Here is a 26,704-nt window from a genome sequence, read left to right on the forward strand (position 1 = left end):
AATAGATAGATAGATTTGTGGACCCTCCAACGCTGAGTGAGGGAATGAGTGAGATGCTGGGAAAGGTGGCGAATGGCCCAGGGTGACTGGGACCCACGTCTACGGAAACAAGACCCAAGGGTTTCCACTGCATGAGGGGTGTTTCTAGAAAGATCCCCGGGGCTGGTGGAGGCGGTGGGACAAGCGTGATGGCAGGAAGAGCACTTCAGAGGCTGACACATAAATACGGGGCACTTGGCAGGGGGGAGGGACCTGGCTCCCCCACACACAGGATGCAGGTCGGGAGAGTCAGGACAGCTGCGCAGTCCGATGGCGGCTGGGCCCTGTGCAAGGCCCAGGCAGGTGCTTAGCTTGGGCCTCGGTGGCCCCATCTGCAAAATAGGGGTGACAGGAGCCCCATCTCAGAGGTTTCTTGCAAAGTCAAAGTCGCATCCGACCCGCACACTGCCCAGTGCCCGGCTGGCCCAGGTCAGTGCTCAGCCACAGCAGCTAATATTAGGAATCCCGTCACTTCAGTCACCGCGCAGCCCCTCCCGGCCCCTCGGCCCCTGCCCCTGGCCCATCCCGGGCTGACTCATCCTGCTCGTCCCCGCGGCTGGTTGGCTGCTGTTTCCCGGAGCTGGGAGATGTCACAATGCGATGGATGCGCCCGATCATAAAAATAACCAGTTATTTTGATGTGGGGTGCGTCATCCCTAAAAATAACTGGGTGCCTTGGAATTGAAGGCAAAGGCTGGGTTGTGTCGGGGGCACAAGCACACGCCACAGGGGTGAGTGCACACGCGCGCACACTCACGCACGCGTGCACACAGTGGCTTCAAGTAGGCTGGGGAGACGCACCGCCCCCTGCTCATCACAAGTTGGCGATGGTGGGTTTTATTAAAGGGCTCTTGTCCGCAGGCAGCCCAGAGGGGGACAGATAAGGCAACCTAGTGACAGGGACAGAGAACACCCTCAGCTCACAGCTTCCCCAAGCAGCGGCCAAGCCGCCGACTCCCAGCCCTGTGATTCCCCCGGACATGGCCTCTGGGACAGCGCTCCTTCCTGATGCCAGAGAAATGTCCCTTAGGCACGTCAGGTCATCGGGGTGGCTTCACAGAAGCAGCACCTCATTGCCCCTCGCTGTTACAAATGCCCAGGAAGAAATGTGCTCTGTGTCCCCAGACCTGGTTTCTCTCTGCACACCTCGGGAGCTGTGGGCACAGGGTTTGGGGAAAAAAAAGAAAAACTCTAGATTTTTTGGGAAACTGAGATAAAGCCCAACAGGGCAGCAATGTCACCCTCCTGGTGATGTCACCCCGGCCTCTCTCTGTGGACACCAACTCAGCCTTCTGGAGAGGGACCCACCTTTGCCTGGAGAGCTCAGTGTGCCAAACAGAAGGGGCTGGACTGTCCAGAAGGTCGGGGGGCAGGGCCAGGGCCAGGGCCAGGTTGTGGATCTACCAAGACTCTCAGGAGGGATCTGGAATCTTCCCGATGCTCTGGCTCCCGGAGAGCAACTTTTGCCTCCAAGATGCGGGAGAGACACCAGCTTCCCGGCAGGAGGGCGAAGGGTGAGGCGTGGGCAGAGGTGGGAGTCGGCCGGCTGCGATGAACACTGTGTCCATGGGCCAGGGGTCGTGGGGGTCTCGCTTCTCTTGTCTGTAACTTGGGGAGAATCACCCCTACCTGCTGGGCGAGGGCGCTGGGCCATCCGGTGCCAGCATATAATAAAAGAAGAAACAAGCGGTCTCAGTGGTCGTCATCGTCAGACAAAACATGACACCGTGGACGGGCTCTAGGCCCCCTGTCAATTCCCAAGCCCAAGCTACATTCTGAGAGCTTCTAATGACGCCTTCACCCCAGCCAACACCCCCACGGCGGGCAGAGCGAGTCTCGCACCGTGGAACCAGCCTGGGTTCAGATCCTCAGCGGGCGTGCGTCCTTAACTTCCCCAGACATCAGTGTCCCCAGACGCCATGTGGCACCTGTTCCCAGGAGGCGTGAGGACACAGGAGAGGCTAGCAAGACAAGGTCTCCCTTAACAAGGTGGCCGAAGGGACATCATGGCTCCACCTGGCGACCGAAGATCTCCAACCAAACCGCAGCCCTCAGAGCCCTGGGGCGTCCGCTCACAGACCTGGGGATCAGGCAGGTGCACCCCCAAACACCAGCTGCGCAGAGACTGCTCTGGGGGGGGCAGCTCTCCTCTGTCAGGGTCGGGAAGTTCCCGGGCCCTGCGGGGCACCATTGCAGATGGTCCCAGGAACAAGGGACCAAGAGAGCTGTGGCCAAGGACTTTGAGGAGGGAGGGTGCTGGTCCCAAACCCACAGGGCTGGGTTCCTACAGGGACTTGTCCCGACTCTCTTGCCCTGTGAAGTCCAGAACTCCACAGTCACAGAGGCCTGGGTGTTTGTCACCTGGAGCAAAGGAGCCATGGGCGGCTGGGGAGGCGGAGCCCAGGAGCCACTCAAGTGGAGAAAAGCAGATTCTGCCAGGAGGGAGCAGGAGTAGGTGGGGGTGGGGGGAATAGGAAGCACCGGTGGCCTGAGGCAAGGAGACCAGGGACTAGCCTGGAATCCCTGAGAGGCCCCAGAGCTGAAGAACTATACGTGGTCAGGGTGTCTCACCACAGAAGGCAGACCCTCAGAAAAAGGTGACCATGAAGGAAGCAGAAGAGTTGTGGGACATGTTTGCACTGGGGGTGGTAAATGAGCCACCCCAGCCATAGAACCAAAGGCAAGGGTATGAGTTTCCTGTGGCTGCTGTAACAAGTGAGCTCCAACCTCGTGGCTTAATGCCATACCTGTTGATCATCACAAAGTCTGACAGTAGTCAGAGGTCAAATGTGTCTTCCTGGGCTAACTTCAAGGTGGCAACGGACCTGCACTCCTTCTAGAATTCCAGGGAGGAATCTCTCTCCTTGTCTCTTCTGGCTTCTAGAAGCCACCTGCAGACCCCGGCTCCTGGTCCCTCCTGCAGCTCCCAAGCCAGCAGCAAAGCATCCCCAACGCCCTGTCTCTCGGACTCGGACCTGCCGGCCCTCCTCCTTCCCTTACAGGGACCCACCCGCCGTGGACCACCTCATCTCCGCATCTCAGGGTCTCTATTCCATCCCATCCGCACAGTCCCTGTGCTGTGTAAGGAAAAGCAATCCCAGGCTCTGGGGGCTGAGCCGGGACACCAGCGGGGAGTCTGTCCTCTGCCTCGCACAGCAAGCAAGTCCCATCTCCTCCGCGAGCCTCCGTTTTCTTCTCTGTAAAATGGGGGCAACCACACAGCGCTGACCTCCTGGGATTTGTAGAGGATGACCCAGGGTTGGAATGACCTTAGTGTGGCCCCTGGGAGCCAGCAGGTGGGGTCAGTCAGGGTCCCTCCCCTTACTTCCTAGCCTCCTAGCAGGCGGCCCCCGGGCATCGTAGGGCTCCCCAAACTGCTGTCAGGAGGAGCTGCATATTGACTCCCATCCCCGGCTCCGACGAGAGAGCATCATTCTTCATATAAAAGTGAAAAATGGATCTTCACACCCTCCGATCAGGGAGCAATGGGATTTTTTTCTTTTTTTTTTTGAGGCAGGCTTCATTACGGCGTCTCTCTGCCTTTTGACTGATAATTGCATTCTGAAGCCCGAATTGATAAATTGCCCGTGCACTGCCGTTTACTGGGTGTTTACCTGATCCATTTGATGAATATTAATTCACCAAGAAAAATGTTTCCATTCCTGAAGCGATTCCAGGCCGCTGGGCCCCTCCCTCCCCCCTCCCCCCTCCCCCTCCCCCTCCCCCTCCCCCTCCCCCCTCCCCTCCCGGAGACTGCAGAAACAATGTCGAGTTAAGGAATCACAAGCCCTGGTCAGAGCGATTCATCAGGCACGAAAACAAAGAGGGAGGAAGACTTTGGTGTCCCTTCATTAGGCAGCATCTGGGGGAGGAACACAGTGTTCCTTCCCAGAGCGGAGGGGACCCAGGAGAGGTGGCATCTCAAGGCCAGAGACAACAAGAGAGTTCCCACAACATCTGTTGACCCTTGGTTAAAGTTTGCAAGATGTCCCCACCAGGGCGTCTCCGATGCACCATGCCGAGGAGCTTATATAAAAGAGGTGACATTCATAGCTGCATTTAGATTCTGGTGGCAGGGACAGGTACAAATTCAGGAGATGGTCCCCATTTTACAGATGAGCACACTGAGGTTGTTCACAGACCAGACGACAGCAGAGCTGCTCCCGGAACCAAAGTCTAACACCCCAGACGGTGTGCCCACTATCCCAAGGGCCGGCCAACCCCCACTCAGGGGCTGGCTACCTAATTTTATAAATGAGGATTTATTGGAACACAGCCAAGTTGGCCCACTGGTGGATTGTTTATGGCTGATTTCACACTACGGTGACAGAATAGTGACAAAAGAGATCTCAGTGACTTCTGAAGCCTCAATTATCTACCATGCGGGGTGTTAGGGAAAGTTGCCAGACCCCACCCCACCCCCGCCCCCTGCCGCGGGTGTTATTTGCCAACAAGTTTGCAATCCATCCATTGGAGGGTCCCAAGTGCCCAGGAAGCGGTAGTCAAAAGAATGATGGGTATCCATATGCTCAATGGATCCTTCCCACACTACAACGCATCCTTGTGGCTTTTGCTGTCTTGGTGGGACTGTTTTTGTTACACTGATTTTTACCGTCTTTATCTCCTTGAGAGAGACAGACAAGTCTTTCTGGCCCTGCCCCCCATTAAGGAAGCAGCCTTCAAGATAATAAGTGTTGGGTTTCTTGAAGCAGAGCCAAAGATCCTTCAAGATAGTTCATAATAATGTGACTCTCTGAGTGTTTCGAGGTTCTTAATGAAAATTTAAATTGGCACCGCATCCTTCCACAAGTTCCTCTGCAAAAATGTAAATGGCTCTCCTTCCATCAAGAGCCAGTCCAGGGATGCCCAGGGACATGCGGGTAGAAAAGGTCAGAGTTGTTCAGCAGGACAGGACAAGGGTGACGAGAAGACTCGCATGCGGTGGCTACCCACAGCCAAGCAGCAGCCTTGGAAGCCGTCACAGAACCCCTGGGCTCTAGGTAGGTAAATGCAGGACAGTGCCAGACACATTGGGGGGTTCCAAGGACACAGGCTAAGACCAAGAACGTCCAACCAGGATGATTTGGTCAATTCTGCCCCAGGACATTTGGTATCCGCCCCATTGGAAGCAGACAGGGAACCCAACTGGGGTCAATCACAGAGCCCTCCCCATAGGGGCCCTTCCCGTCCAATACCCACATGTTCTTATGCACCAGCCTGGCGATGCCGAATGCAGAGCTCCATGTGATTCGGGCCTTCTTTGGGCCCTTTGAGCCACGGACATGTCCCCAGACTCTGGGGAGGGTCAAGCAGAGAGCAGAAACTCCGAACTGCACACTGGCTACTTGGTATGAGCGTGGACAATTCACCCCCAGCTTCTGAGCCTCGGTTTCTTCATCTGTAAATAGGGACCACAAAAAAATGGCTGCTTCCTAGGGTTAGTGTTGGGATGAAGAGAGATGAAAACCAAGCAGAGCCCAGAGCCCGTGGGACAGACCCTGTCTCCTGGGGCTGTGCATTAAAATCTCTGGACCTGAATGTTAACCATAATGATTTATGAGTATTTTCAACCCTGGCTAAGGGTGGACCCTGGACCAGCAGCAATGCCTTCCCCAGGTGCTGGCTAGAAATGCTGATTCTCATGACACCAGGTGACGGCAAGATGGGACGGATCCCAGGATTTGGGAGACGCTTGCTCTGGCCCCTCGGATGCTCCTGGGCTGCATGTTCCAATTCCCCAGCTTCTATCCCCAGATGCAGAGGGAATCATCGGGACAGCTTTTAAAGAAACCCTGGTACCCACAGAAAAATTAAAACCCCACCTGCTTGCATTTAGAGGAGGAAGTCCAAAAAAAAATAAAGTCGATATCTTAGAATTGGAGATATCAAAGGCTGGAGGAGGAGGGTGGAGAGAGAGTGGGTGAAGGGCTGGGAGCAGGGGACAGGAGGAGTGACCTCTGGTGTTCCATAGCACACTGGGGTAACTGTGGTGGGCAACAGTTAACCCTATCTTTCAAAACAGCTCGTAGAGAAGATTTTCACAGCACAGAAATGCGAGGTATTTGAGGCGACAGACATGTCAGATTCCCTGGTGTGACCATGGTACCTTGCATGCACGTATTGACAAGTCACGCTGTCTCCCATAAGTCTGTACAATTATTCTGTGTTCATTAAAGTTTTAAATCAATTAAATTAAAAAAAAATTAGAGCAACATGTAAATCGGGATGTCCAGATGGATTAGATCGGCTCTGGGGCTGGGTCCCAGGTAGCCAGAGTTTAAAGATGCCCCAAGTCATTCTAAACCTGAGACTCACTGTTCTAGTCTAGACCGGATCCTAGAATCTTCTGGGGCTCAGTTTCCTTCTAAGTTGGAGTTGTCCGACTAAGGACCTTAAAAATAATTTAAAAAATAAAAATAAAAAGTCCCATTACGTAAAATTCTGTATTATGTAAAATTCTGTACCATTAGCAAGCACCGCAATGACCTTGACATTCACCTCCACTCTGGCTAGTGCCAAAACACTCATGACTTCCCCAAAGAAGAAAACCGGTACCCTTTAATCTCTTTCCCCTCCACCTCCCCCAGCCCCGGTGACACCAATCTGCTCTCTACCTCTGAGAATTTTCTTGTTCTGGACATTTTTCATTGAAACACAGTCCCAGGGTCCACGGCCGCCCACCCGCCCACCTCCGGCTGGATCTCACTTAGCCCAGCCACCGCCTGCATCTGCACCGGGTTTCTCTGAAATCCCCCTCAGACACCCGTGTGCAGTGAATCGAAACCGGGATGCACCCCCCCAGGCTTAATGACATCCCTGGGCCTCGAGAACCGTGCGGCTCTCCTGACACCTGTCACAGGCCTCCCCCAGTCCCCGGTGCCCTGTCAGCCTCCATTAGGGAGGGACCAGTGTAAGATGGCATGTGCCTGTCCTGCTCATCCCCCCTCAGCCTCCGCGGGGGACAGCCCTGACACTTCCTTTTCATGGTGGGGAATCTGCAGCCCCCGGGGCAGCTGCGAGGTCCTGATGAGGCCCCCACGGGGCCGGAAGCCGAGCCGGGAGGTGGCCTTACTCTCTCTCCACCTGCCCTAGATGCAGACTGGGAGAAATCAGAGCAGGCCACTCCCAGGCCACTCAGGAAACCAGGTCTAGTTCAGAAATCCACCCCTGCACCCCAAAACCTCCAGAGCGAGTGCCAACAGGTTCTATGGGAAACAGACCCAGGGCTCTATTAAGTCTGAGAGTCAGCGACTCGCAGCTCCCCCTTTTGGAGATGGTCCAAGCAAGTTTACAAATTAAGGGCTCTGAGAAGTCCCCCAAGGGGAAAAAAATGACTCATTTAATAGGTCTAATCCAGGAAATATTTTGGGGTGGGGGCAATTCACCTGCAAATGCATCTTAGAGGTCCCTGCACATATAGGATTTTTGTTGCTGTTGTTGTTCAACGAATATCTGTTAAGGACCTATCAAACGATGGGTGAAATATGAAGGACTGACAATGTGGTAGTGGAAAAGATCCTTATGACCCTGTACCCCAAGCATGTGCACCCTCCTAGGTGGAGAGAGAGGATAAAGTTAATAAGTGATCAAGAACAGCAGCCCCTGAAACCTGCTCTTTCAGACCTTGCAGTCCCCTCCCTCAGGAGCTGACACCTCCCTCGGTGATTTTCCACAATACTATGGTTTGTTCCAGAAGTGATTAATAGTGTGACAGCCCCCAGATAATCAGCTGGGACTTTTACAATCCCTTGGACGGCCAGGGTGCCAGGTTCTGTGTCTGATTTTCCCGGGCATCTTTGCAAGCTCTGAGAAAGAAAAGGAGTCTTTATATTTCTCTCCCCGCCTGATCCCTGTTGTGTGAAGTCCAAAGACGCAATTGCCTTCGGCCACTCTGGGGGGAATTACGGGATAGAACCCAGGGGCACTCAACCACCGAGCCCCATCCCCAGCCCTTTTTTAATATTTTATTTAGAGACAAGGTCTCACTGAGTTACTTAGGGCCTCACTGAGTTGCTGAGGCTGGCTTTGACTCACGATCCTCCTGTCTCAGCCTCCTGAGCAGCTGGGATTACAGGCGTGCATCACGGTGCCCAGATGAAATGTACATTTTTGCAAGTATTTCAGGTGATTCAGCCTACGGTTATCTATTTTTGCTTTTCAGAGTCTGGGATTAAACCCCAGGTCCAAACTCTCCTAGCTCTGTGACCCTCAGAAAATCACTTATCCTCTTTCCACCTCAATTTCCTCATCTCTAAAATGGGAATCACAATGGTGACTACTTCAAAGAGTTAACATGAGCATGGATGAGATTTTCTTCAGAAGACATGTATCCCAGAAGGGATCCCTACCATGATGACCTGCAGAACAGAGCTTGTCTGTCAAGCTGCATCTCCAACGGAGGCTCCTTCCCCGTCTCCAACCCCAACTCCAACGCTCTCCTCCTGTCTCGCCCCTCCACTCCTTGCAGGGCCTCTTGCAAACCCAGCTCACTTGCTAGACACAATAGGCATCTCTCTTTCCTCCCAGGCCCATGCCTGGACAACATTTCCCGGCCTCCTTTGCAGTCGGAGCTCTGATCAATGGGACATGGACGAAGCAAGGTACAGCCCTGCAAATCCTGGTCCATAGAACCCTCCTGCCCAGACTTCCACTCCTCCCCACCCACCTTCCTGGTGTCAATATCCAGGGCCGGTGGCTGCTCCATATTGGAGGTGGTGGAGCCTTGGACCTGCATCCACAAGGACCCCACGGGGCAGAGTCCCGGTCCCCACCTCCAGCTGTACATCCCCCTCTCTGGAAATCTCCTGAGCTCCTGGCTTCTCCCCACCGACCTGACCTCTGCAGCTCTGGGGGCTTTGGTGTCTGAGTCCCCCTTTGTTGGTGGGCAGGCTGGGGCTGTGCACTGCAGGACTCTCTGTAGGACCCCATGCAGCATCTTGGGCCTCTAAACTCGACTAGAAAAACTCCCAATTTTTGTGGCAACCAATATTGGCTCCTGGGGTTGCCAAGTGTCTGTGGGGGCCAGGAAGAGAGAAGGAAGACCCCCTCCAGTTAGGACTCCATGGTCTACACAAATGTCACCTTCTCAAGAGTCTTTCCCTGGCCACCAATCTCAGATTATCCCCTGGGCTCATCGATATGCCCTAGAATCTCTCCAGTTTGGCCCTGGTTCATAGACCTCAGCGCACGCTGGACGTGATGATGAGAGTTTCCCTGGCTACTGGCTGCGGCCCCTGCTGGGCCAGGAGCCCCACAGTGATAAGCAGGGGCTGGTCACTTTGCTCTCTGCTTTGCCTCTCACACCCAGCCCAGCGACCTTGGGAGACAGGGAGGGGAGGATTAGAACTGGGGGGGGGGGGGGATGGGGACTGCATGGCTGGGCTCCCAATTAGCTGAGTGATTCAGAGAGAAGAGAGCGATTCAAGCAAGTGGGGAGAACGGCAAAGACCAACTCTGCAGGCTGTGGGCATGCGGGAGACATAATCACCACTGCTCCATCGATAGCAACTCCCAGCTGGGAGGAAGCGGAGTCCAGGCTGAACCTCTGTAGAGGCCACCGGCCTTCAAAGACCAGCCACCAGCAAGCTGCTGAGCCACGGACCCTCACAAACACATGTGGGGTTTTCGGCCTCACTGCGCTTGAACAAATAACAAAGAGTCTGCGAATGTTCTCGCTGTTCTGATTTTTGTAATGATCAGAACAGGCTAAACATTCGCTATATTAAGACCACACCTGTGTCCCCAGACCTCGTTCTTTCCCTGGGTCTGGTTTTATAAATGCTGGTGATAAACCCAAACATGTAAACAAAACAGGGAAACTCTTGTTACTATCAGTGGCTGCGAAATGTATTGTAAAGTTACTGTTTAAAAAAAAAAAAAATAAGTAACAGAGAGTCCGTGGAAGGCATCGGCTGCCACTCTGAATTCTTGCTTGATGTGGCTTCTATCAACTGCCAGTTGAATAGGAAAGGAAGCGTTCTATCTCCGTTTTAAAAGCGATAACCTGCCTGGCAATTAATCTGTCCCTTCTTAGCCCCTCTCCTGGCATTCCCAGACCACCTAGAAGCAGCCAAAGAAAGCCCCAGAGCGTAGACATGGTTCAACTGTCCAAGCATCCCAGACCATCTGCAGGTCCGTGTTTGGGTATTATTTTCCTGTTGCTTTGAGCAAAAGGGAAAATAAAAGTAAAAGAAATGAGGAAAGCAAACAAGCTTATAAAAACCAAAGCTAAAAATAAATGAATACATTAGAAAGACGGCTGTGAAACGAAATTAAATCAAAATGTGCTGCTGCGATGTTTTTCCAGAGTCTCCAACTTGACAAATGGGTGAGTCTTCATGGCATCCATCAAGAAAGAGGGAGATTTTTCTTTTCTCCTGCCTTTCCACCAGTGCCCGGGTCTCAGATCAGACCCTGGTGGAAACAGAAGCATCCCCAGGTCCAAACACGGTGGGCCGCGTGGCTCCCAGGAAGTTCTTCCTCCAGTAGAGACCTCTGGGACGTCCGCCTGGTGGCCCTGCTCTGCCCCCTGCACCTACGAGGCACAGCCAGCTCCACCCTAGGACCGCCCTTCTCATAGGTGACAACAGGGTGTGACTGTCTGCAGGCTGAATACCGCCAGTTCCTTCCTCCATTCTGGAAGGGAAGCCACTTGGGGGCTTGGTCTAGCAGCCTCGGCAACATCTGAGAGTCTGTTAGGAATGCAGATTTCCAGGCCCCGCCCCAGACCTACTGAGTCCAAATCTCTGAGAGTGAAGCTCCACTGTGTGTTTCCACCAGCCCTCTGCGGCTCCAGCGGCACAGCCACATCTGAACAGCCCTTCCTCCCATTAAGACAGATTTCAGCCAAGGTTCAGCTGTGATTTGAGTGTGTCCTCTGAGGGTTTGTGTTGGGAACTTGGTCCTCAGTATGGCAATGTAAAGAGGTGGAGGGACCTTCAAGAGGTGGCTCCTCTCCTGTCTTGCTCCAGCCTCCTGAAATCACCTGTGACCTCTGTCTCCTGTGGGACTACTGTGTCATGGAACCAGGACTGGCACCCTGGTCTTTGGACTTTCGGCCTTCACAACTGTGAGCTAAACAAACCTCTTTCCTTTATAAGATACCAGCCTCAGATAACTCATTATAGTAACAGAAGACAGACAAATACACCCTGTCTCAGTTTCCTCTCTTTAAAATGAAGCTACTAAAAGTATTCACATCACTGAGTGATTAAGGAACCAGTGCAATATGATGTGACAGGGGGTTTTTGGAAGCCTGGGAAGGTCAGGAAAAGGCAGCAGTAGTTACTGATGCTAGCCCTATTTATGAAGGTTTGGTGGTGACAGAGAGGATGTGTCCTAGACTTGTGTACAGCTCTACTTAGATTCACCTGCTCAGAAGGGAAGATAGTAGCTCCCAACCCTGCCTGCTGCTGGGACTCAGGCAAGGCCTGGTTATTCTCACCTCCTTTTTTAATAGGCCTCCTGAGAATGCCGAGGGACAGCCCCTGCTGGGAGTTGGGCCAGGGAGCTTGGGTTAAGGGGACAGAGGGCTGAAGCCCTCCACAGGAGAAGATTCTTGTCTGGGCTCATTGTCACCGACTACCCCCCACTGAGACGTCCAGCTCTACTACGCAGTAAGACAACCATTCACATCGGCCACTGAGCACCAGATATGCAGCTAGACCAACTGAGACGGGCTGCTGAGAGTATAAGACACACATGGGTTTTAAAAACTTAGCATGAAATAAAAGATGAACACATAAAAGACTCTAATATGTCGCATTATCAATAATTGAGGGCTGGGGTATAGATCAATGGCAGACCGTGCTCAGCATGCATGAAGCCCTGGGTTCAATCCCCAGAACCAAAACCAAGAGGGGCCTGGAGCATGGGAGGTGGGGCAGGGAGAGGAGATAAGTGTCCTGCCACTTTCACTATGGCCACCCATCCCCAAACCAAGCCCACGGCCAAAGGGCAGAGGCCTCTCCAAAATATCCCACCATGCAAAAATAAGTTCCCTACTAAAACGATCTCCCCAACGTTTTCAGCAGAACTGGTTGCTCTAAGAAGCTCCATTCAGAGGCAGGGGGTCGGGGGGGGGGGGCATCTGCAGGCATGAAAAGAGAATCTACTTCAGTGCCTTGAGCTTGACACAGTAGGATCCCTCCAAGTGTGAAGTCCCAAATCATTCACACTTGAGACACTCAGATACATGGTGAGAGGGCAGATTACCCGTCTGTGCCTCAGACTTTCTAAACAAAAAAAAATCCGTGAGGAAAAATATCGACCACTCATATCACAACAAGATTTCCTAATAAGTAAAGAGCTCCTACAAATCAATAAAAAGATGTTCCAATGGTCAAAGGAAATGGGCACAGGGCTCACAGAAAGAAAAATGCAAATGGCTCATAACTTTATGAGAATACACTCAGCCTCAGAACAGGAAGGCTCATAAAACAGGAAGGGGAAAGAGCATTCTTAGGCATTCACATGAAGGTCGGTTTGGCAATACTATGTAAATGTAAAAGGTACAAGCACATACAATTCCACTCTAGGTGTGCAATGTCTGTATAAAAATGTATTTACTGAAGCTGCATTTGTCACAGCAAAAGAGTGCAGACAACCTCAGTGGCTGGGAGACCAACTAAACAAAATAGGGACCATTTCACAGGTAAATACTGGGAGTCCAGGAAAAGGATCAAGACAGCTCTGCAGGTGTTACTAAGAACAGTCTCCACGGGTCATGGATGAGAAGGGGGAAAGAACATGCAGACTAGCATGTACAGCAAGCCACCACGAGCATGAAATCAGAGAACACTCACGACATTCATTTGTTATTAACGCTACTGAACACGACCTGGTGCTGGGTGTTTAGCTAGATGCTCAGGATGCTGTGGTCAACAAAACAGACCAAAATCTCAGGGAGCTCTCACACTAGGGGGTGGAAGTATTAAGTACATAGAGTGTTAAGTACTTTGAGAAAACACAGTAAGGTAGAAGGGGTGTAAGAAATGCCAGAGAGAGGGGCGAGGTAAGAAGAGGGCAGGGTTGTGGCTGAACCAAGAAGTCACGGAAGTCCACCCCCGGAAACCAAAAAGGACTTTATGGTTTCTTCAACCAATAAAGGACAGTGGAAGTGATGAGACAGGCTAGATCACAGAAAAAAAAAAAACAGCTATGAACTCCATCCATGTTCCGTTGGCTCTTCACCCTGAGAACCCAGCGCCATGCTGTGAGGAAGCCTAAGCAGCCACTTGGAGTCCAGCTGGCGGCTCTGCTGAGGCTTCAGTAGCACCCGCCTCCAGAGACCTAGGCCAGTGAGCTTCTCAGTGACTCCAGCCCCCAGCCCCCAGCCCCCATAGAGCAGGGCCACACCAACCACCAGGTCCTGTCCTCAACACTGACCCCCATATGTGTGATACATTGGTTGCTGCTGGACATTTCTCAGGTTCGCGTGTTTGTAGCGTGATCAAAATGAACAGGGACATTTCACGAATGTCCATGATCTGTCTTAGTCTGTGGTCACCTGGGAGCACAGTGATTAGTTTACACCCTGTGTCCTCTAGGAACCTGGGTCTCCCCTACACATGGGGTCATCTAGCAGAGACTGGCAAGAGGAACAGATACCTCTGCGGAATGTTTCCGAGGGCCGGGTGCTGAGCTGGGCACTGCTTCAGTTAATGCACTCAAGCCCGCCCCCCCCCGGCCCCGGGATGACCATCACCCCACTTCCTAGATACAGCAACAAGGCCGAGAGAGACAAAGTAGGTTCACCCTGGCTCATCTCATCAGCTCCTAACAGGGGAGAGAGCAGAAACCTCACCCCGGAGCTGTCCGTGTGGATTCTGCAGCCCTCGCACAGGACCAGGCCACCACACAGCCCAGGCAGCCGACGGGAAGATCAATGCCCAGATGGGCGCCTTCCTGTTGCAATGGCCAGCTCCAAGGAGTGGATGCCTCTTTGCCAAACCTTGCCAGGAACCCCAGAAGTGGGCTTGAGAACCGAGTTCGAGTCCTATTCATGAGCCGCTGGAAGCCTTTCCCGGCCTTTCTGGGCAAAACTGTCTTCCTCTGGAAAAAGGAGCCCCTGCGGACCTGCTGCCTCTTCCCATCTGAACTGTGAAACCGTTCTAGCAGAGCTTCATCAGGCTCCTCCCCCGTCCCTCGTTCCCAAACTGAACAGCACGGGCAAATTAGAGGGCTCCAGTTAATGACCCGAGGAGCAGAGGAGAGGGGACGGTGGGCGCACACTCACTCGGGGCCATCGACCCCCACTGTGACCTGGAAGGAGTCTCCTACCCTCGGCAGGGGCACGGCTCCTTGAAGAATGGGCCCCCACCCAGGATCTGAATCCTGGCTGTCACTGTTAGAGATCTCCAGCTCCTGTGCCCATAGGGATCAAGAACACGCTGCCCACAAGACCTGGGAGAGACCTCAGGGGACTGTGACAATGGAGAAAGAAAGGTCCCTTCTCCCTGCAGGAGGAGCCGGGGCCTCCCCTGCCCGCCCTCTCTGCTGGAGACCGTCCTCAGCTTGTCCAAGACCAGGGTTAGCAGAATGGGGCCGAAAGGTGACCTCTGGGGTCACAGTGTTGGAACCAAATCCAGTGTCACCACATGGCCTTGGGAAGATTTCCTATCCCAATGCATCTTAATTGCTCCACCTGCGGGGCAGGGACGGTGACTACCACCAAGGCCTCTGAGGGTTGGGTCTTGGCTGTGTGGCCTGGGGCAAACTGCTTAACCTCTCTGTGTCTCCACCTCCTCATCTGTAGATTGGGAACATGAAAATGCCTACCTCCCTAGGGTGCCCTGAGAATCAGGGGGGCCCAGGGACATAAATGATTCCCAACAGTCTGCACACGGCACGGGCTGTAAAGGGTCCTGCTGACGGGCTGGTTCCTACTGTCGGGAGAATTAGATGACACCGGCAGGCGCTGGCACAGGCCTGCTGCTCGGGAAGCCTTCTCAGGGTCCCGGGAGATGGTGCTTCATGGGGGCGGCCTTTGATCCTCTAAAAATGCTCTGCGGCAGGAGGAGCAACAATGAACCCCACCAGGGCCACCCATTGGGCAGGAACAGGGAGCGGGGACAGGCTGAGCCCCTGGAACTCCTGAGCAAGAGGGAATGCTGGGTCCAGAGAAGAGAAAACCACAAAGAAGAAAAGGCTGCCTTCCGATGAGCAGGGCCACACCTAAGGTCACGTTCCGCGAGCACTTGGCTGACCACAGCTCCCCCAAGACAAGGGCCCAGATACGGGGTCCCAGGGCTCCCGCCTCTCCTCCTGGGAATGAGCCCCCACCCCGGGCAGCAGTTGGTGCATCGTGTGAGGTCAGGGCCGGCTCCGCCCTGGTCCCCACAGGGGACAGAAGAGACAGCATCACCCAGGGACGCGCCATCGAGAAGGAGCCAGGGTCAGGAAGGACAGAGCGAGAAGGGATGGGCCGAGAAGCTGGCCGGGTGCAACCCACAGGGGTGGCGGGCCGAGCAGCACAGGGAGGCCAGGCTGAGCTGGTCCCAAGGTCGAACCCCCCAAGGTCAAACCCCTGGAAGATGGAGCCCAGGAGGGAGCACCCCCGCCCCCGCCCCTTCACTGCAGCTGGTGGTGACAGGCAGGTGCCCACGCCAGGCAGCATCCTCCATCTTCCCACCCCATGGCACATATCCTAAGCAATGACGGGATGTAGAGCTGCTAAAGCCTCCAGACCACCTCCGTCCTCCCGACAGTCGTCTCCACAGGCAGTGAGGATGAGGTCCCGGAGGACACTGGGTGACAGACCTGGTCACTCCCTTGGAATCACGGTGGCTTCCAGGAGGGTGTGCGCAAGCCGTCACATGCGTCAAAACTCACCGGATGCCAGGCCCGTGGCACACAGGTGTGATCCCAGCAGCACAGGGGGCTGAGGCAGGAGGATGGCAAGTTCAAAGCCGGCCTCAGCAACTTAGGCCCTGAGCAACCCAGCAGGACCCTGTCTCAAAATAAAATGTAAAACCGCTGGGGACGGGGCTCAGTGGTGAGGCACCTTGGGGTTAAATTCCCAGTACCAAAACCAAAGAAGAAAGAAAAAACTCATCAAGCTGCATAGTTTAAATCCATGCAGGTTATTACATGTCAACGATATCTTAATGAATCTCTTAAAAAATAATATCATCTTTAGAAGACACAGAATGCAAACAGATGATATAAATAAAGATGTTCAGGGCCACAGTGTTAATAGCAGCAAAATTAATTAATCACTTGAAAAACAACAGGAAAGAAAGAGAAAGAAAGGAAAAAAGACAATTATAACAAAATCACCCCATATTCCCAGGAAGAAATAGGCTGTAACTATTAAATTGATGTTATAAAAGACTAATTAATGACATGGCTAAAAAAAAAAAATTAAGTGGAGAGAAAAAGATACAAGACCATCTGTATAAAATTATATTTATACCATTTCTTTGATAAAAATTCATAGGAAAAAAATGGAAATCATAATTAAAATGTGATCCTATCTCCCTTGGGTAATTCTGAAAGCATTTTTAAATACTGAAAGGACCTATAAGATGTGAAGAAGGCCAGAATATAGGGAGTTTGATTTGCTTGTTTTTACGCTTTTCTTTATGTTCCAAAAATTTTTACAAACCAAAAATGATTCTGGTATCCCAAAGAGAAATAAATATTGCTTTAAAACAATAAACAGGCAAGGCCCAGCGGCACATGCCCCCATCACAGTGACTCTGGAGGCTGAGGCAGGAGGACTACAAGTTCAAGGCCAGCCTCAGCAACTTAGCGAGACCCTTTCTCAAAATAGAAAATGAAAAGGGCCGAGGATGTGGCTTGGTGCTAAAGCCCCCGTGAGTTCCAGACCTAATACACCACACACACACACACACACACACACACACTAAGTAAAGGATGTCTAAGGATCCCCTGCCCCAGTTCTGCAGGGAGAGAAAATCCAAAGGAGTCTTCAAGTTGAGGTGACCTTGGCTCCCCTGAACACAGGCCCCGTGACCCCTGCTAAACTCCTCCAGACGGAGGCTCGCGGGGCCCGGGTCTGGGCAGAGGCGGGGTGCTCTGCGGCACGCACGCGCTGATTGCATTAGGCCTGCTTCTGTTTCCCTCTAAGTAGATTATGCTTTTCTTGAACTTGCTCCAGTGGGTCCCGGAAATTCAGCCCAGGACCGCCCTGCGGTTCGTTTTCCGAGCTCCCTGGAATATGTTTAAGCATGTAATAAATACATTTAAGTCTAATCAGATAAATCACTAAATCAGATCGTTATCTTTGAAACCAATTTGAAAAACCAGGCTCTGGCTGCAGATCCAGGGGATGGAGGAAGTGGAGGAAATCAGAACACTTGCGGCAGAGGCCCAGGTCCCAGGGTCACAGTCCTACCCCACGCCCAAGTCAAAGTGCCCTCCCTCCCTGACCCAGAGGCCCAGCTGCAGAAGGACCTCGGGAACAGGTCACGGTGAAAATGCACCCAGGTCCTCGTAGCCACCCAGAACCTTCCAAAAGACACCATGGCTGGACTTTCACAAATGGTCCATCTGGTCAACCTCGCTGACACATCCATCTGGTCGACCTCCCGGATGCAAAGCAAAAGAATGTTCTAGTTTTCAGGCAAGACCTCGGAAGGGGTACCATGGGGTTTTATCATGTCAAAGTCCTGCAGATTAAGGGTCAAGAACTTGAAAACCAGACACATCTAGGTTCAGATCCTCTGTCACTCACTCCCTGTGAGACCCTGGACAAGTGACTTAGCCTCTTTGTGTCTCCTCATCTGTAAACGGGGACAGTAGCAGCACCTAATTCATAGTGCTGGTGGGGTTAAAGGAGCTAATGTATCTAAAGCACCATTATGAATCCAGGTTAGATGCTGTGATTGTCTGCATCATTTTTATCATGACTTCCTACTTCCAACTTCCTACCTAGCCTACTTTTATGTGGACTTACAAAACCCCTCAAGATGTAAGCTGCCCGAGAACACTGTCATCTCCCCAAGTGAGATATGATTCCATTTTAATTTCATCTTATTTTAACAAATATTAACGGAGAGCCAGGCTCTGGGAGAGATGATGATACATGGTGAACCAAACAACAGACAGACTCCTTGATCTCAAGGAGTCTACAGTATCAGGAGGCATGCAAAAGAAACAGAAAAAAATAAGCAGCTAAAACCTGGGGCATGTGCTACAAAGCAAAAGAATAGGTTCTCCTGAGAGGAGAAAAAAATAAATAAAAGAGTGCTTTTTTGTTTGGTTGGGTACTACTGGAAGACTTTCCAAAGACAAACCTATCTGAGCCAGAATGTCAAAGTTCAATAGAAGACAGCTAGGGGAGAAGAAGAGATAGAAGGCTCCACACAGAGCATAGGGCATATGCAAAGGTCCTGAGGAAAGCATTCCAGGAACAGAAAGGAGGCCAGAGTGACTGGAGGCTGTTGAGTGAATGAGGCCTGAGGTGGGAGGGGTGGACCCTGCCTTGCTGAAGGCGGGTTTGAGCAGGCATGTGGTTTGAATGGGGACTTTAATCTGACTCTAAGAAGAGAAGGCAGAGGCCAGGGGGAAACATGGAAGGTAGGATATCAGATTAGAGGCTGCTTGCACCATCCAAGGAAAAGACCAGGGTTGTGGTCATGAACTGGAGACCTGTTTCCAAGACAGAATTAACAGGACTGGGTACACAGGGCGGATGAGGAGTGAGGAGGGTGTGGAAATCAGGATGGGGTCCACGGATGGCAGGTGGGGTACCTGGCTTGATGCATGTGTGGACGATTGATGGGTGCAGGGATGGAAAGAGGGCACATGGCTGAGTCCACTGGTGAGCGACAGTGTCTGTAGCTGGACGGGTGCATGATTTAGTGAACGTGGGTGACTCCCCAAGGAAAGCAATACTCCTCCCCTTCCTAAAGCCACGGCCTCCGTTTGGAGCACCCTTCCTCCCACTCCCCTTCATGCTCTTCCGATCTCAGTTCAGAGACTCTGCCTTAAGGGACCTCTGAGTAGCCTCGCGGGCGTGGCTCCCTCACCACCTTCTTCCCAGGGTCTAGCCGAGTCCCAAGTCCTCTTGCTTCGGTGTTGGATGGCTTATTTTTCATCTCTCTCACTTGGTATTTAGTCCACAAGGGAGGGGGCCCTGCTCGGGGTCTCCAGGTCTCCAGCACCGAGCAGAGGGCCTGGGGCAGAGGAGGGGCTCTGGGCCTGTACGTCAGATGGCTGGGGAAGGTATGGGGGGGCAGGTGGTGAGTGGACAGGCAGCTGGATGGGTGGATGGACAGAGAAGTGGTGGACAGATAAGTGATGGATAGATGGATAGATGGATAAACATGTGGATATATGGATGGATGGATGGATAGATGGGTGGATGAGTGGATGAATGGATGAGAGGGTGGATGGATGAGTGGGTGGATGGGTGGATGGATGGGTAAGTGGATGCCTGAGTGGGTGGATGGGTGGGTGGATGGGTGGACGGGTGGATGGGTGGGTGGGTTGATGGATGAGTGGGTGAGTGGATGGATGGATGGGTAGGTAGATGGATAGATGGGTTGATGGGTGGATGGGTGGGTGGGTTGATGGATGAGTGGGTGAGTGGATGGATGGATGGGTAGGTAGATGGGTGGATGGGTGGATGGGTGGATGGGTGGATGGGTGGATGGGTGATGGATGAGTGGGTGAGTGGATGATGAGTGTGAGGGTAGGCGGGTGGGTGAGTGGACGGATGGACAGGTGGATGAATAGGTGGAGGAAAGGGGAGACGAATGGGAAGGGAGGAGGACGGGAGGCAGGGGAGAAGGGTGGAGGAGTGGCTGAGTGAATAAGTGCACCCCCTTCCTTCTGATCCATGCCCAGGATGTACCTCAACATGATCTGCTCAGTCTCCAGCTGTGGAGGCCCATGGCACCCCCAAGAAGACACAGACCCTCCCAGGGGCAGAGGACCCTCTAGACCTCTGTTGTAAAGCCCACAATGACCCTGCCCTGCAGCCCGGCCAGCACTGCAGCTGACCCGCCCCTGGGCTGCCGTGGCTCTGGCCGTTCCTCTGCCCTAGATCAGCAGAGCCAGGTCAGCTACAGGCGCTGGGCAGGAGACAAAAGGGAAGTTTTAAAAGCCAGAGGAAAATAAGACTCTAAGAGGCAAACAAACAATAAAAAAAACACCCTTTTAACATATGCAGCTTCTAAGGGAGTGGGTCAAGCCCCCTACTCTCAAAATATTCAGAAAATGACAAGCAAGAGACACATGAAAGCTGATGGGTGACCTCCGAGAAGCACCGGGTGACATCAGCAGGGACAGGTATTAGCATTAGCAGGGTCTTTTAAAAACACACACAAAGGCGGGGGGCGGGGGGGGCTGAGGATGAGGCTCCAGTTCTCCTGTTCTTTGTTGAGACACTCGGGAGGGAGCTCTCCTCATAGATCTGTTCTCTGGAGCCCTGACTCTCCTCCAGCCTTAGAAAGCTACTAGGGAGGAGGAGGAGGAGGAGGAGGAGGAGGAGGAGGAGGGAGAGGGGGAGGAGGGGGAGGAGGGGGAGGAGGAGGAGGAAGAGGAGGGAGAGGAGGAGGAGGGGGAGGAGGGGGAGGAGGGAGAGGAGAGGAGGAGGAGGGGGAGGAGGAGGAGGGGGAGGAGGGGGGGAGGAAGAGGAGGGAGAAGAGGGAGAGGAGGAGGAGGAGGAGGAGGGGGGAGAGGAGGAGGAGGAGGAGGAGGAGGGGGGAGAGGAGGAGGAGGAAGAGGAGGAGGAGGAAGAGGAGGAGGAGGAAGAGGAGGGAGAGGAGGGAGAGGAGGGAGAGGAGGGAGAGGGGGAGGAGGAAGAGGAGGGAGAGGAGGGAGAGGGGGAGGAGGAGGAGGAGGAGGAGGGAGAGGAGGAGGAGGAGGAGGGAGAGGAGGGAGAGGGGGAGGAGGGGGAGGAGGAGGAGGAGGAGGAGGAGGAGGAGGAGGGAGAGGAGGAGGAGGGGGAGGAGGAGGAGGAAGAGGGGGAGGAAGAGGAGGAGGAGGGAGAGGAGGAGGAGGGGGAGGAGGAGGAAGAGGAGGGGGAGGAAGAGGAGGGGGAGGAAGAGGAGGGAGAAGAGGGAAAGGAGGAGGAGGGGGAGGGGGGGAGGAAAGCGAGTCTGCTTTTCAAAAGCACCTGTTCCAGAACACTTGAGGATAGGAGGCCACATGCTCCAGCCACAGGCCACCCCGCTCTGCGGTGGCTGGACTCCCCTTGCACCTAGAAGTTGGGCCTCTGCCTGGCAGATGCATCCTGCCTCCAGAATCACCTCATCTCCACAGGGATGGGGCAGAGGCCAGGGCACTGGAGGCTGGCAGCTGAGCTCTGATGTTTACTAGTCACTCATCCTTGGCAGTGGCTAAGCTCAATTTTCTCATCTGTTAAATGAGGATAATAATAGCAATCACCGTGTGAGGTCATTGTGAGGAATAAATTAGATAATCCATGTCAAGTGTCTGGCATGGAATAAATAGTCGATCAAAACTGGCTGCTATTATTATTTTTGTTGTTGTGTGTTCCTTCATTTAACACTTCTAAGGCACTTCATAAACATCAGTACCTTGTAACCCATTATATCCCCATACAAACCATAAGAGGTAATGGAAGTAGGATTCTTATTTTGTACAAGAGGAGATGGAGATCCAGAGAGGTCAGGTAACTTATGCAACGCCACCCAGCCCCACCCCGCCCTCCACAGCACCCTGCTTCTTAATCATATATGTCAATATATACTCAGTGAAAACAGGCAGCTCGGTCAAGGTGAGGTGCGTACTGATGTTATATAAAATCTTTGTCCATCAGCTTACTCACTGCACCAAGAAGCCTTCTGGGAATGAAACTGGTTTGGTTTATAAGTAGAATCCCCAGCATCCTCTGGAGAATGCAATCCTACTTAACACCTTCATTATGAAAGCATTTTACTGAGTGCTTACTAGGTAGTGGGCGTGGGCTTTACATGGTATAACTCACCGGATGCTTATGACAAATCTAAGAAGCGGGCGTTATAATTATCCCCATTGCACAGTTGAAGAAGCAGAGAACTCTCAGCCCCTGCATCACAGGAAATGTACAAACCCTGCACCTGCCCTTATGGCCAGGTTGACCTGTGTTATAAAGCCAGCCAGTGTCCCAGGCCAAATGGTCCCTATCCTGCTAACCCTAGGGACTCTTGGCCCTGGCCTCAGGTCCCCAGAGGGCACCCAGGGCCCAGACCACCTGGCTGGCCCTATGAAACTTGCCCAGGCCATGTATGGAATGTTCTAGACTTCAGGCCCTCCACCCTTTGCACACCAATGGGAAATAGCACTTCCATCAGCCTCAGAAGGAAGGGATCGACTCCAAAAAGATAAAGTAGCTCCGCAGGATCTGGGACCTCCTCACCTGGACCCACACCAGCCAGTTTCAAAGCTACCCATAAACGGGGTGACCTTGGAGTCCCCTCCAGTCTGATGAATCTGATCACCCACACACCACCCCTAAGCTGCTGCCTGGAGCCAATGTCATAGAAGATGAAGATATGAAGTCACCACCCCTGTCCTTAGCCCACCCCCACCATGGCCTCCCACCGTCTCGCCAACCCCATCTCCTCTTCTCATTTCCCAAACCCTCTCCTGGCTCCCTGAGCTGGCCCCACTCCATGACCAGCACATACTTCACGAGGGACGTCTCTGCATGCTTGGGAGATCTTGTTCTCTCGGCCATTTTGGTAACTTTCCATTTTCATACCCATCCCAACTGTCCCCTCTGGGAAACCTTCCTTCTCTGTCTCCTTCCCTCGGCTCCCAATGCACTGCCTGTCCCATCTTTCATGTCACCGGCGGCTGACACAGTCCTCTGCACCTTACTGCATCGCATGCCTCCCTTAAAGCTGGGGAACGTGCCCACTCGCCTCTACAGCCAGGACTTAACCTGGGCTTGTCCCAAACAAGAGTCCCCAAATGCGCCCACTGTTCCCGAGCACACACCTCAGAAACAAACGGAAAACCACAGAGAGCCAATGTCAAGGTCAAGTACAGAGGGTGGCAACATTTTCTGTAAAAGGCAGGAGAGTAAATACTTGGACTCTGTAGCCAGACGGTCTCTGTTGCAACTCAACTCCGCTATTGGAGGGCTGAAGCAGGGGTGGGGGTATGCAAATGAGTGGGCGTGGCTATGCACCCCTAAAACTTTATGTAAAAGAGAAAGTGGCCAGACCACACTTGGCCCAGAGGCCATAGGTTGCTGGCCCCTGAATTGGGCTGATACATTTAAAGTGGCATGAAGCAGACGGGATCAGCCTTAGCAAGGCATCCTCTGTGTCCCTGTAAAAATATCTGGCAAGGTTAGAAGAGAAAAGGATCCTTAAAAAGAAAGACAGAAAGAAAATTTAGGATATGCCTTCTCCTAGGAAAACCTGAACAGTTTCCAGATAATTAAAAAGATTTTGTCACAACTCCCTCGGACCTCAAGGCCTCCAGGCAGACACGGAGAGAACAGTATTTAGGCTATAAGTTCGTGACAGATTCCTCTAAGGGGACAGATGTGACTCAGCCACAACTTGGGATCACAGAGGACAGGGTACTATTTGGGCATTACTGCTTTATTTTTATTATTATTATTACTACTCACACTGTCATTTTTATTGATAAATTCTGCCCGAACTGATGTCTTGAGAAAGAAAGAAAACAGAAGAGAAAATTAGCTCCAGGGGGGAAAAAAACAAACTCAAAGGAAATTTAATTAAATAAATAGATTTCTTGACTCTAACAGAAAAGAAATGTGACATGTCCCCAAATCCAACTTCCTCCGTGGCCCTGCCTCCTGGGGAATTGGCAGAGCCTGAGAAGTCCAGAGCAGGAGCCTGATATTATCATCAACATGTTCTTGCCACGTTCCATCACGTCCGACAGGCAGAGCTGGCCCCTTCACCCGGCCTTACCCTTCGCCAATAAATGCATTTCAACAGAAATTTGGGACTGTTTCTTAGCTCTGTTTTTCTGTCTCCTACTCCTCAGCGGATGAGACCTTTCCAGGAGAGCTCTGCTTCCTTCTGAGCTGATCTGTGTCATTTTTTGGCAGCTGAACTTCCATCTTCGTCTATAAATTGGGGGCAACAACATCAGGCACTGAATCTTCCCCGGGAACCGTTGTGGAAGGAGACCGTGAGATCAGATAGTGAAGACACAAAATGGTAACCATCCTTGCCCAAGAATGATACTGGCGAGATACCCATTATCGCCATTCCAAGCCAGGTGTGGATCTCACTGAATCCTCCGAACAACCCCAAAAGGTGTCCTGTAAATTTTCAGACCCAGCAGTGATGGTTCAGAGTAGTGAGTTAACTTGCCAAAGGCCACACAGCAAGCACCCTGCACGGTACCAGGAGTGCAGTAGGCAGTTAATAAGTGCTGATTAAAGCTGAATACACACATGAATTGCACACTGAAACAAACGTAGTCATCTCTTGATCGTCATAACCTCTGTAGGAAGCTGGCCTGGGTCTTTAGATAAAGATACTTGAAGGGTTTTTCTATCAGATTTGGATAGGAAACTTTTGTCTGCATGCAGAATTTTCAAGAGAGAAAACCAGAGAATTTATTTCATCAGGGAGGGTCCCCTTCTTTGCTAATAGTCGTGGACAGAGCTGATGTTGCAGTGCCGGGGGACATTGACAAAAGTAGCCCACACGGTTGGTTGAGCACCTGCTACATGCCAGGGCTGGGCCAGGTTTTATACATCACCTCCCTGCACCCCAGGCCCCCGTTAAAGATGTGCCAGACTCACAGAGTTCATGCCCAACATCACAGCCAGCCCAAGGCAGGACTGAAATCTCCGTGCAGCCTGTGCTTTGGAGAACCCTAGCTGGGACAAGGCTCCCTTTTAGACTGTAGACTTTATCCCTAATCCCCCTGTGTCCCCTCACTTCTTCCTGCTCCTCACCAACCGCCTGGCCACAGCATCAGCCAGGCCCACCCACCTCCCTGAACCCCATCTCTTCCTTTTTTACAAAGACTAAGCAACCTCTGCCTTACAAAGTTGCTGCAAGGATTCCAGGGGAAGGCTGACACACAATGCATCTGGCACATTTGTGTACACGAGCCCAGACCTCATATGTGTCAGGAGGCAAAAATAAGCACCTGGGCAGATCCTGGGTAGGAGTGGACTTTAGATCTTCTTTGCCCGTCACCAAGAACAGGAGAAGAGACCTTGGGACACCAAGCTTTCCTTCACAAAGACACCTCCAAGCCCCTCCGTCACCACCTTACCTGGCCCGAGCCTGCAGTCATAATTCCCCTTGGCTAAAGCCCCAGCGTCCTGAGTTAGAGCTGGCCCCACCAGGGAACAGGAGAGCGATTTGCGACTTGGCATTTGGTGGGCCATCAAACAGAACCGTCAACCAGGAAGCCAGCGCCCAACGACGGGACATTCTCAAAACGCCACCTCCCTGGTCTTTCCCCAAAAAACGGTCCCCGAGCTCACTGGGACTGTGTGAGATCTCCCAGCCCCTGTGCGCCCCCCCGGTCTGCGATGACCAGGCCAATAGGTCATTCCTGCTGGTTCTGTGCCTCGAGCACTTCTAGAGGATTTGAGTGGACCCAAAAGAAGGAGCTGGTCCCCGGAAAGAGTGTCACAGGCAGGAGAGAGAGCGCTAAGGTGGAAATTCATCTTAAATATTCAAAGAATCCAAGAGCAGGTGACACCGAGTTGACATGGGGACACTAGCAAGAAGAAGAACAGTCACAAGCCACGGTTCACCCCAGAGCTTCAGCCCGGTGCCGTGGCACACGCCTGTCCTCCCAGCAGCTCGGGAGGCTGAGGCAGGAGGATCGCAAGTTCAAAGCCAGCCTCAGCCACGAGGAGGCGCTAAGCAACTCAGTGAGACCCTGTCTCTAAATAAAATACAAAATAGGGCTGGGGACGTGGCTCAGGGGTCCAGTGCCCCTGAGTTCAATCCTGGTACCAAAAATCAAAACAAAAAAACCCCCAGAGTCTCCTTTCAAGGACTGGGTGTGGCTACCAGCCTCAACTCACTGGCCCGGCAAGAACATCCAACCTGAGACCCAGGAGGGCCCAGGGCTGAGGAACCATCTTTCCTGTCCCCAGGCGTAATGCAGAACAGGACCCTAGGCTCAGGCCACGGGGCCAGCCAGAGGCCGAGGAGTGGGCTGAGCCAGGACCCAGGCGTCCGGCCTGCAGCCTCAGCCCCACCCCAGCGCCTCCTCCCTGGGGATCAGGAGCCGAGTATCTGCAAATCTGGTGGAAGTTTTAACAAGGTCCCGGGGGACAGGGGGAGAGATGGCGGTGGAGCGTCTGTGCACGTGAGCTCGTGCTGGGGGGCGGCGGCCCACCCGGCTCCCGGCTTTCATCTGGTTCCTGTTAATTCGACTAAAGACCCCGGGGAGAAGCAGGCTGGGGCACAAGAGGCCAAACTCCAACTCAATTACAGATTTCTGAGCCTTTTGCAGAACCTCGGTCTCTGCAAAATCTCCTGGCTTTCGTCTGAACTCAGAATATGTAAACTGTCACCGTCGCTGTCATCGTGGCCATCAGAGCCGCAGCGGCTGCGTCCCAGGTGCACCCGGGAGAAGCCGAGTGGGTGGCTCTCGCCCCAGGGGACATTTGATGGTGCTGAGAGGCACTTTTGGGGGGGAGTTAGAGGGTGCCCCCAGAGCTTGCACCAGTGAGCTGCACCTCCGACCCTCAGGGGCGTTTCCCATTGTCACAATTAAGGGG

General features: G+C 52.8%; 1 protein-coding gene and 1 non-coding gene across 2 annotated transcripts in view; one reads left to right on the plus strand and one right to left on the minus strand.

The window, feature by feature from the left end:
- Ksr2 (kinase suppressor of ras 2) overlaps positions 1–26,704 on the minus strand; it is a 365,358-nt gene that overhangs the window by 231,121 nt on the left and 107,533 nt on the right. The window lies entirely within an intron of this gene.
- LOC143384104 (small nucleolar RNA SNORA72) lies at positions 9,699–9,831 on the plus strand. The gene has a single exon (XR_013089258.2). It is a non-coding gene; the product is annotated as a small nucleolar RNA SNORA72 (small nucleolar RNA).

The sequence above is a fragment of the Callospermophilus lateralis genome, chromosome 1 (genome assembly GCF_048772815.1).
Source record: "Callospermophilus lateralis isolate mCalLat2 chromosome 1, mCalLat2.hap1, whole genome shotgun sequence".
In the NCBI taxonomy this organism is placed as follows: Eukaryota; Metazoa; Chordata; class Mammalia; order Rodentia; family Sciuridae; genus Callospermophilus; species Callospermophilus lateralis.